The 11,034-nt window shown below is 46.0% G+C and overlaps 1 long non-coding RNA gene across 1 annotated transcript; it reads left to right on the plus strand.

Moving 5' to 3' along the window:
* The first annotated feature begins 515 nt into the window (after positions 1 to 515).
* On the plus strand, positions 516 to 8,353 carry LOC138685170 (uncharacterized). Its single transcript, XR_011324454.1, has 2 exons — positions 516 to 630; positions 6,166 to 8,353. It is a non-coding gene; the product is annotated as an uncharacterized lncRNA (long non-coding RNA).
* The last annotated feature ends 2,681 nt before the right edge of the window (positions 8,354 to 11,034 follow it).

Here is an 11,034-nt window from a genome sequence, read left to right on the forward strand (position 1 = left end):
ACAAAACAGGAACAGGGAAGTCGTTGTTCCAAACAATAGTCACCTATTTATTTTATTTTTCAGTCTATCAAAAGAAAAATGCTCATGGTGAACGTTCTGTGCACAAACATGATTTCCTAATGAGACATTCTGTATGTCAGCTAAGCCGAGCAATGGAAACTGCAGAAATGAAATGGGTGCATATGCTGTCTCCAGCAGAAGTAAAGGTCTGAGAAAACAGATGCTCCTTGCACACATCTTGGAGTCAATCCTCCTGGTATTCTTTGGCCTGCAATGTATAGAATAGAAAAATAATCTCTTTGGGCCTTTAAAAGCAAATCCAAAAAGCTATGATCTGTCCTGAGGATTAGATAAATTCACTCCCAGAATCGAGAAGGGCTCTCCAAGTGGCCTGCTGCTAAACCTCAGATGTCATCACATGGAAACATCCAACTCAGAAGCATCAGCTCACCACAAGCATCCCAGCAGGGTAGGACCCAAGTCACGGAGGGCTGTTTTTAGCCCTGGATGAGCTCCAGGCAGAAGGAACAAGGAAGCAGTGCAAATCAGAGGGGTACCGGGAGGTCTATGCTGCAGGTCCTTATGGAGTGGGAGGAGAAATCCCAGTCTCTACCTGCGCTGCTTTGCGAGGTAAGCGCTCCCCCTTGCTTGTTCTGTTCATACCGACATTGATTTGCAGCCTTTCGTGGAATATACGCTATAAATACATACGCCAGTTTCCAAAATAGCCTTGCAGGGTTACACTGTAAACAGTGCTGCTCCCTGATGTTTCCTGCATCTATTTTAGTAGCTCTGCAGAACCTACAGCAAGTCCCATTTTTCTGGGATCCTCTCTCCCAGGGACCCCTCGCTCTCAGCTTACGGTGGGTGGAAGGACTTTGGTTCCAAACCCATTTGCTCGATGGCATGGGAAAAAGCAGAGAGGTAACTAGAGAAACAGAACATTTGGCAAATGTGTATTGAACTTTTCACAACAAACCCATTAGTTCAGGCGGCCCATCTCTATGGCAACCAAACAGCACAAAAACAAGACATTAACACCTACATTTATTAGTGTGCAAGTGCTTAGTTATTATCATTCCAGGGGTATATTCCCCCCCCTACCCCCCCACCTTATTTTCGTTCATAATGAAGACAACTCGATTCTAGTTCAAATGCCAACGTAAACATAGGCACACAATTTACAGACAGCAGAGCTGAAGCTTTCATATTTTTAATCACTGTTTGAAAAACAAAACCCCAAAACAAAACAAAAAGGCTGTGTGTAGGGAGTTACCCAATTTCCATTTTATTTTGCGAAATTGTTAAGGATTTGCAAGTCATGGGGACAGGGGGAGAGATACTATCCATCCTACCCTAACACGTCTATGAAGATCTTCATTAGGTGGAGGAATTGGGAATATATACTGGTTCTCCCAAAATAATTTCAAAGCACCTTGCCTTTATTTTATATGGACATTACAAGCAGCTCCCTAGGAAAATGTAACACAATCTCCACCGTGCCACAAGGCTTCAGGTTATGTCACAGGCACTGGGGTAAGTGTATTGCTGTTTGGGTATGTTCACTCCAGAAATAAGCAAGGAGGGGATAAAGATGCTGGGAAGCAGAGACTGTGCGCAGCATCGTGGGGTTTGGCAGCCAAGGTAATGAATTCGGACATTTTTGGAGTTCCAAGTGTGCCTGAGGGTCCCGAGTGAATCCCAGTGGCCTCAAGAGCAAAGACCATATGGGGACAGCTTGCAGAAGACAACAAGGTGTGAAGCAGGAAAACATAGGCTGTGCCTCTCAGCCCAAGGCACATTTGAAGTTGTGTTGGCCATTCATGGGGCTAACAATACTCTTCACATTTTATTCAGTGTTCACTGAACCTCTCTTTTTCATCTCTGCTTCAGGATTTAGACTAACTTTCATTAGGATAAGGATTTGGCTTTCTTGGGGTGGATAGTCTTAAAGAATCTAGTCCTGGTCACTGTCAGAGATGGGAAATGGGACCAGGCAGACTGGCAGCATGACCCTGTCCAGCAATCGCTATGCTGTCCAGGTGTGCAACAGGCCTCATTGCTGGGACAGAACTGCCCTCCCAACAACAGCAGTGCAGATAAGTGAAATAAGGAAAAGCCTTCAGGGGCAAGTGAGCCTTGCCTCAGGATCAAACAGACTTTATAAATAAGTGGTTACCATTTCTGGAATCAGAGCAAAGTAAATATGTGGTTAGTGGTAAGACTTAAACACAAATGGATCTTGTAGGTTGGTAAGGACTGCAGGCAATGGATCAGGTTCGTCAGTGCTTCATGTATACTAATAAAGATTGATAATGTTAAACACTGCATCACTGCGGAGGGGAGGGTAGAGAGAAGAACAGCTCTGAAAGCCATCAGAACCATTCTGACATTGGCAGATTGAAGACATCAAGCAACAATTGCCCCAAACTCCAACATAACACCTCAAGGTATGTGTGTGTGGGCAGTGTTAGGTTACCCCATCCCTAAGGAACCACTTGGCTCCATATAACAGACTCAACAGGTCTGGAAGTCCTTTTCCAGATGGTTTGGCATTTTCCCCCTTCCATCATGCACTGCTGTTTGCAGGTGAAAGGCACCTTGTCTTGGGACTAATTCAGATGTAATCACTTTAGGGTTAATTCAGATGTAATCCTTCAGCATTCTGTGTCTTTGCACAATGACAGCAAAGAAAATCCAGGCTAAACACTCAGGAAAAATCTTTAGTGGGAAGAGCAACAACGTACTGGGAGATGATACCTTGGAAGAGCATGGAGTCTCCACAAAGACCTCTCAGGAATTACTTATGTAAAATTGATCCTGCCCAGGGGCAAAAGGACTAGGTGTCTGCCCAGGACACCAAGGACAGTCGCTGCATCAATGGTGTTGAGAGCAGTGCGTTCACCTCTCATGCAGTGCTGCAACTGCAGGTGAGATGTCTCACAAAAAGTAAGATTTGCCACTGTCACAGGCATGATTTGCCACAGTATGGAGCAGATATAAAATGCCAGATCTGCCTGATCAAAGCCAGAGCAGACAGGCCATGGATTTTCACAAGTTTTTTCAGCTCTTTAAGGGCAGATGCTAGCATGAAAAGGGACTGACTTCCCTTCAGAGGACCATGTGCAGGACATATAACACAATACTACTTCTCAGCACTGAGAGCAAATGGATTACAGGGGACAGATTAAAAAAAGCCAAACCAATCTTCTCCTCCAGCATCCCTCAGGTAGAGTCAATAGAGCATTTATGAACTTACACCAGTGAAACCAAGAGCTAGATTTAGCCCATCACTGTACAGAAGGTCTAATGGCAAATTGCTTGTCATCTAATTTCAGGCATGTGATGAGAAAATGTTTAACATAAAGGTTGCAATACATTAACCACACTCCCATTAGCAGTGGAACAATCCATTACTAATATCCCTCCATCCTCAGGCAGCACCTCCTCCTGAAAGCACACTGCCAAGATTTAAGCTGACCAGGGCCCCAGTTTCCAGGCCCTTCAGGCAGGTTACAAGAAAGCAAATTAACAGGTTGAAACCCTGACAATTTGCTTCTGAAATAAGGTCACTGAGGATCCTGCAAGTCCCTAACTATCTGGCTTGCTATCGGCTGAAAGACATTTCAAGAACATTAGCATTGGTGCCAAAAATATCTGGGCTTGTCCCTGCAGCAAAACAGCAGCAGGAGAAGGAGGCTGAGAATAAAATGTCAGTGTCTGAATAGGCAGAGTGATGGGTGGAGCTGAGCTGTTGAGATCTTGTTTGTTGGGGTACCTCCACTGCCAGGAAGAGTAACAGCTCTGGCTAGGAGGAGATGTGCCTCAAGAGCAGGGCAAGGATGAAGGCACCCTTGGGAAATCACTGCTTTGCAAGTCCCTGTAGACCTCCAAGAACAGTTCAAAAAGGTCCAACAAAAAAGCTGCAGAGTGGTTTTCCTGCTGTAGGCAGGAAAACATGGCCAGCCACACTCACCTCATACCACTCTAGCAAGTGTCTTGCTTTCTGTTAGCCAGAGCTAATACTCGGTCACCATGACACTCCATCAGCTGAAGACCTCTGACAATAGATCTAAGCAGGCAGCAGCAAAGCCAGCTTGAAATAAACCTTCAGCATGTCCAGCCCCTACTGAAGATGCAATTCCACCACAACAAAATGCTTGGCAACATCATGCCCACTTCACCAATGTTTCTCCTCTACAGGAAAATCTTTTCCCATCTCCAGTCTCTCTTTATGTTCTTTTCAGAAGGAAAGACTTCTGTTTTTCACCAGTGAAGTAACTGCTGTATAACAAAATTCAGCAATTATAACAAAACTCATGCCTCCAGGCTTCAGTATAAACCCAGCCCAGAAAAGCTTCAGATTGACCTGGACTGAGATATCTCAGAAACTTTGTCAATGGCTTTCACAATTTGGTTTTTTGGATTTGTTTTCTAAATTAAGCATCCCCGAGTCTTGGTGCTTCCCCCCTCCCCCAGAGTCCTCTGGAGCTGGCATATCACTGGGGCAAGGCAGGCGCTCCGCTCCTGGTCCATGTGAACACAGACCAGCTCTGACTGCTCTTTTCAAACACAGCAACATTTCTGACTCCTAAAATTCATGTCACCATACCACTGTCCTAAGTGGGGAAGACACATTGGAATATATGCAGATCCTGGGTACTAGCTTCTGGTTATTAATACCCTCACTCCACATATGCATGCACATAGATGCAGATTGTGTAATAGCTTTGAAAAATCATCCAGGCCCTCTGGAGACAGTGCCATCTTGAATCCATTAGCTGTGTTATGAATAAATGAATGAACAAAAGCCAGGTTTTTTTTCTGACTGTGCAGTGACGGCAAAGGAGGGGAACACGTAACAGCAGAGAGGTGGAGCACGACTCCGCAGGTGACACCGGTGTCCCGAGTGTGTCCCATGATGCCTCCTTGGTGGAGGTACGCACAACCAAGAGGTGCCCAAGTCCAGACCCGGAGGCCGCCATTGCCTGAGCGTGTTTATTTTAGTCCTGCTTGCTTGCATGCATGCGTGTTCGCAGCAGGAGGGGATGTAAATGGCCCCAGCCATCCCTGCCCAGCCTTCCATGCTCCAGCATGTGCCAAAACTGTTCTGCTCACACTAGCGCGAGGTCACATTTCTTGGAAGAGAGCTCAGCTCCTTCTCCCCTCTCCCTTCCCCCACGCTCCTGGTAAAATATGAAAACAGCCTGCCACCTGCCATTTGCCTGGCCTGTTTCTCTCTGTCTGCCAAAAATTAGCAACATGCCCCAAAATATAATTGGAAACACTGCACTGCACTGCAGGGGTCCCATTTCTGTTGCATAGAAGAGGCTTGAAAAAAAGCCAATTTAATTTCTAGATTCCCGGGGCTGCATATAGCTGCTAAGTGGGGAGGTAAAAAAAGTCACTTTTATCAGGCCAATTCCTATTAGTAGATTCAGATCTTTTAACAAGCCATGCCATAAGAATCAGCGAGCTGTCATTGCAAGCAGATTTAGGGCATTGTTTCTTGCAGTTGTGTGGGAGGTCAAAAGTTAGAGGCCAGCATTCCCAAACTTCAGAGCTGAGAGCCCGGGTGTGCACAGCAGAGCTGGGGGTGGCAGGGGATTCATGAAGGCTGACATTAACCCTGAGAAGCAAACTGCCCTGTTCCCCCTCCTCCCCAGCAGATCTTGCACAAGTCCCGGGAGGATCCTTGCAGCAGGCATTTGGAGATGAGTCCAGGGCTCTGTTGGGGCTCCACTGCTATTGCTGCAGCCGTGGCTTCAACTCCCATTCAGGTTCCTTTAGGGAAACAGCTTTGAGAAGTGGTGCGTGGCTGAGGGAGGGCTCCCACATCTCCTGTGCTCAGGGTAGCTCTGCCTGCAGAGCATACTGACCACCGAGGCTCCACAGACCATGGGCTGGCCCTGCAAAGCTAGCCGTTATCTCCCTTTTGCAGAAGAGGGGTGGAACAGGAGATCAAGAAAATATAGGGCACCTCATTCATGCCACGCTTTGGCAGAGAGCTTGGCCAGCAGATTTCTGAAGCTGAAAAGCAACATTTCACCCTGAAGAGCTGTTTACGTTGTCAGGGTTGACTTGCCAGGCTTACAAAAGAGCTATGGCAGATTGGCTTATTATCTTCCTCCCCCAAAATACTCAGGGTCTGCTCCTCTGTTACAGGGTGTCTGCATCCACCATGCAACGGAACTGTGCTAAAAACCAAGTCTCCTTGAGGAGACCAGCACACACAGACACTCTGCCACTCTCCCAGCAATAAAGATCCTCGTTGGAGGGTTTCAGCTCTGAACAAGGGACAACAGTTGAGAATATACAACTAGGCAGTGAGCATGTCACCCACCCCCAGGAGTTACCATAGGCCATCACATTGTTTGCCCAGCATCAGTAAGCAATCACTAGTCCACTTTTTGCAGGACTAATTGAGATAAATCTCATAAATGAATTGCCAAGCCATCTTCAGCCTCACAGGACAGTAGCAACCACTTTGGAAACTATGTGCTATAAAATTAATATTCACTGCCACCCATCCCAAGCAGCAATAATATCTCCTACTTGACAAATGCCTCCAGTAAAACCAAGCAAAACACCTCCTTGCCAGCCACCTTCCAAAGACCTGGAGCCCTACCTACTTCATGTCACCCCTTGAATTCTGCTCTCTCCTTGACTTTATATCAAAGCTGTACAGCATGCTCGCTTAGGGTGTTATGGTCCAAAGAGGAACAATCATGCCATCTTAGGGAGAAGAGTGGGTAAACCTGAATTACAGCTCTACTACATAACTCCCCAAATCCTCTCCGGCCAGGTCCCTCAGAGAAGATGCATAGGGACACCCAGATCAGACATCCTGGGGGCACTCAAGTGTAACTAAAGGTCTTGTTGTACAGTGCAGAAGACACTGGGAAAATTGAATGTCTCTGGAGATAGGCTGGGAGACTATATTTAGAGCTGGGACTCAGATGCCTAAATCCCTTTATGGATCTGATGCGTGGAACTGTGGCTTGCCTTAATTTCAGCCTCAGAAGGGAAAGGCAAGAGGGAGGCCTGAGGAAACCCCAGATTCCTTCTCATCAGGCTGCTTACTGAATAGACTTTAATAGATCAGGGAGTAAAAACCATGGTTGAGTCTAACTACTTTGAAATTCTTCAATATTAAATTTTTTTCTATAGCAAGCATGCTATGAAATAATAGGAAGATGACCCCATGTTTCCAAAAAATAAAAAAAGTCATCACAAAATCCACAGCTGGTCCACATTTGCAATAAGCTGTTTAAAACAAAATAAACCAATACATTTGCTCCAAGAAATATGCATTAGGCACTGGCAGCTTGCTTCCCTCATTCCTCTATCCCCAAGTACTTAAGCTGAAAGGAGGGGAAAACCTTGAAGTAATATATGCATGAAAAAGCCCTGAGAACAATAGCTGCTCTCCAGTTGACTCCAAAGCTGTTATTAAACTTGAGGTTCCCATGCTAGCAGAGCACAGCTTGAGCAGCATGCTCTCTATTCACCACCAGCATCACCAGGCTCTGATAATGCAAGCAAGTCAGAGTTCCACCTACAAATTCCTGGAAGTTCATAGCCTAAGGAGCAACATGCCAATATCGTGGTATGAGCAGGCTCAGCTGGATAGCATTGTGGAAACCTCCCCTGCTAGAGAAAATATCAACGGACTAATCCTTCGATCAGAATGGGCAGGCTCTTACTTAGAGCCAAACATCACTATTGTGTTTTAAATTGAACTTTTCTCAGTGGTCTTCAGAACAAGGTGCAGTCAATATGAAACAGCAGAGTATGTGTGTGATACAAACCCTACCCAAACCCTCAACTCTAGATGAGGATAAAGATTGGGTCAAAAAAAGCAAGCATCCAGAAGGTGGCCAATGGTCTCTTTAGCCCATTATAATCATCCCCCCCAAATTCATTCCACACTGTGGCAGCAGCATACATTCCATCTGAACATACCATCCAAAGCTGTTTCACTGAACCTCCCACCCAGAGAAGGGGAAGACACCTCTTTCTGCACAGGTTGGAAGAAGGAGATAAATGGTTCAGCATTTCACCAGCACCACAGGAAGCCACAGACTCCATCAATGAGCTATGAGAAGATGCAACATGGTGGGGAAAATAAACAGAGAGCAGTGACTGCACCATGGTTCAAGACAGAGCATCAGAACAACTAGCTTAGACCTATTTTCAGGTGTTAGAAGTCCCCAGGGAAGAAGGAATGAAACACTAAGAAGGAAAGCTAAGAGAAATAGAGCCCACTTAAAAGCAGCAGCTCATCACTGTAAATATATCTGTGCAGTTTATGTTGTTTATTTTCAATAAACCAAACCACCTATCATTTCAACCAGGCCTGTCATGACTATTCAAGAAGTTTTGCCTGAAGAAGCACAAACTTGTGCCACTGAGCTGCCATCCCCAGAAGAGCACCAGAGCATCACTGGGAGGGCAGGGGGGATGTGGCCTTCTGCGTGTGTTCATCGAGCACAGCAAGCACGAAGCTTGCTGCCGCCTTCTCCAGAACAAACGGCTTCCGTTCCAGATGGAAGGGCTAATAAACAATCTCTGACAAAAGTGTTGTGTTTCTGGGACAACTGGGAAGCACACGCCAGGGACACAAAAAGGCTTGTAGTCGTGCTGCTGGGCTACGCAGAGCTCTGACATGCTCCCTCCCTGATAGGGGAGCCCTGGCTGCAGCAGCATCCGTGTTTCATTTTTTTTCTTTTCTTGGGATATGCTGTCTGTCAGTGGATGGGGATGGGAAAACCAGTTGATAAGCTATGGAGAAAACCACACAGAAGGCTGAGGAACTGGGGTGGGAAGGAGGAGCTGGAGCAGAGAACAAATGCTGCAGAAACCAGACCACAGTGCTTTTGAATTAGCAGCACAGTCACTGGCTGTGTCAAACTGGGTAGAGGAATCTGAGTGTAGCTGTTTGCAACCAGCTTACAGCTCACGTCCCTCCTGAAAATGGGGAGAAGAATTAAAGGGTATGCCCTGCACTGGGAATGGCTCTGAGGGTCCCTTTTTCTAGGGGCTGGCTTTGGAAAATGAAGTGTCTCTTGACACCCATAACTTCAAGTGCGCAGCTGTTTCTTCTAGTCCCCTGGGCACTGAGCTGGCCCATGGGAAATAAGGCCATGAAAATTTTCTCTAATTGAGTTTGAAAGCTGGAGAAGCCTATGAAGCACTATTTTCAAATCAAGCCTTCATCAAGAGACACAGCCAGGAAGAACAAGTAGCCCAGTCCACTGTCCAACAGCACCTAGCACTAGGCAAAAACCAGGAATGAAGAAAGATCTGAGGTAGGACTGAACTACTGTGTTTAAAATCAGATTTTGGGGCACAAAAGACTCAGACAGAAGAGCAGGTGAAGGAAGGTTTCAAAGAGCACAGATAGCTAGAGACACACTTCCCCCTGCTCCCCTCCCAGCACATTGCACCTCTGTGCCCCTATTAGTCTCCTTTCTGCTGAGCACACACAAAGCAGAAGTTTCACTGGCATTCCCAGGAGACCTTAACTGAGTTATGCACCAAATACCTCTCAATTGCCATCGGATCAGAGTCCCTGATTCCCACAGACCCTTTACAACACCCAGCCTTGTATTAGTGACAGCAAGATCAGCAGTAGGATCTCTCCCTCACAGCGATACCTGCACCCAAAGATTTCCCTGAATGCATACACCAGAGGCAGTACTCAAGCTAGATTGCTCTGAGGCACCTCTTCTCGAATGTGATGTTCCCAGCCCTCTAAAGGACTAAACCCCAACAGCCAGCCAAGGTGGGACACAGACTGCATGTGACCTGGACAACTTCAGTGGTGTCAGCAGTGCCATTCAGTTCCCACTGCTCTCCATGGTGTCAGCTTGGGACCTCCCAGGGCCATTTTTTCAGTTTCCTCAAAGTCATTGTTAAAACAGGTCAAAACCTGGGAATGAAATTCTTGCCCCACTGAAGATCAGAGGGTTTTTTTCCTTGGCAAGAGGGCTTCATTCTCTGGCTACTGCACATTCAGGTGCGAACTGGTGCCAAGACCTGTTCATCCAGGTTGTGTTCCTGGAAAGTTCTAGCAGAGACTTTAGGCCAGATCAGTTTGTAAAATGTCTCTCTGTGGCTACAGGGGAGCACAGGAGATTTCCCAGAAAGTTTCAGATGTGAGGAAGCATCTAAGTGCATCACTGACCGCAGCAAAAATGATGCTAATGCAGGTACGCAGCAAACTTTCAACTCAACTGTTCTGTATTTTCAAGGTTGGGCTCAGAAGGGTGTTTGTACTGGTTGTCTTCACTGCCAAACTGAGAAATGCATGCTTGGTATCTGCAACTAATCTGTTGTTTGTAATAGGCAAGTGGAAGTATTTTAAATTTATAATAAGAATAAAACTATCCATCAGCATTCCTGCACAATGACAAAGGGGAGGTCTCCCCTCCTCCTACTCTGTGGGTTCTCTCAGAGGAAGAGATGCAGCCAGCTGTTTGGAAACAGGCTGTTGACAATACTGCGGAGTAAGATACAGGGTATTATGAGGCAATTAAAAATTTATTAAGAGAGATTGAGCAGGAGGTACTGATCTTCTGAATCCAGCTGTTTCAGCCTTCTTGCGGGACAAGTAAGCTGAAACTTTCAGATCTTCCACCGGGAGACCAGAAACAAACAATCCAAACAAACGCGAGGACACGGTGCTTAAGAAAAATGCTTCTTTTTGCTAGCTGTGCTCCAACACGCCACTCACATTGCATACTTGTACATGATACACTTTATTGTTAAACACACCCAGGAAAATAAGACCAGCACAGAAAAGCTAACTGCAATCTGTTCATTGTAAAAAGGTCACGAGAGACTTAAACTGTCTGAAGCCAAGGTATGGATAATAAAAATAAGCTGCCAGGACCAGGCTGTAATTCACCTAAGAGCTCTGATAGAGCCCAAACCTGAAAATTGGAAGTGCTGCTGGGGTTGGATCAAAAAAATCTAAAGTGGAAAATGCAACATCTGAAGAGAGCTTCAGGAGAAATCCTGGTTGCTACA

Source organism: Haliaeetus albicilla, chromosome 4, assembly GCF_947461875.1.
Source record: "Haliaeetus albicilla chromosome 4, bHalAlb1.1, whole genome shotgun sequence".
NCBI lineage: Eukaryota > Metazoa > Chordata > Aves > Accipitriformes > Accipitridae > Haliaeetus > Haliaeetus albicilla.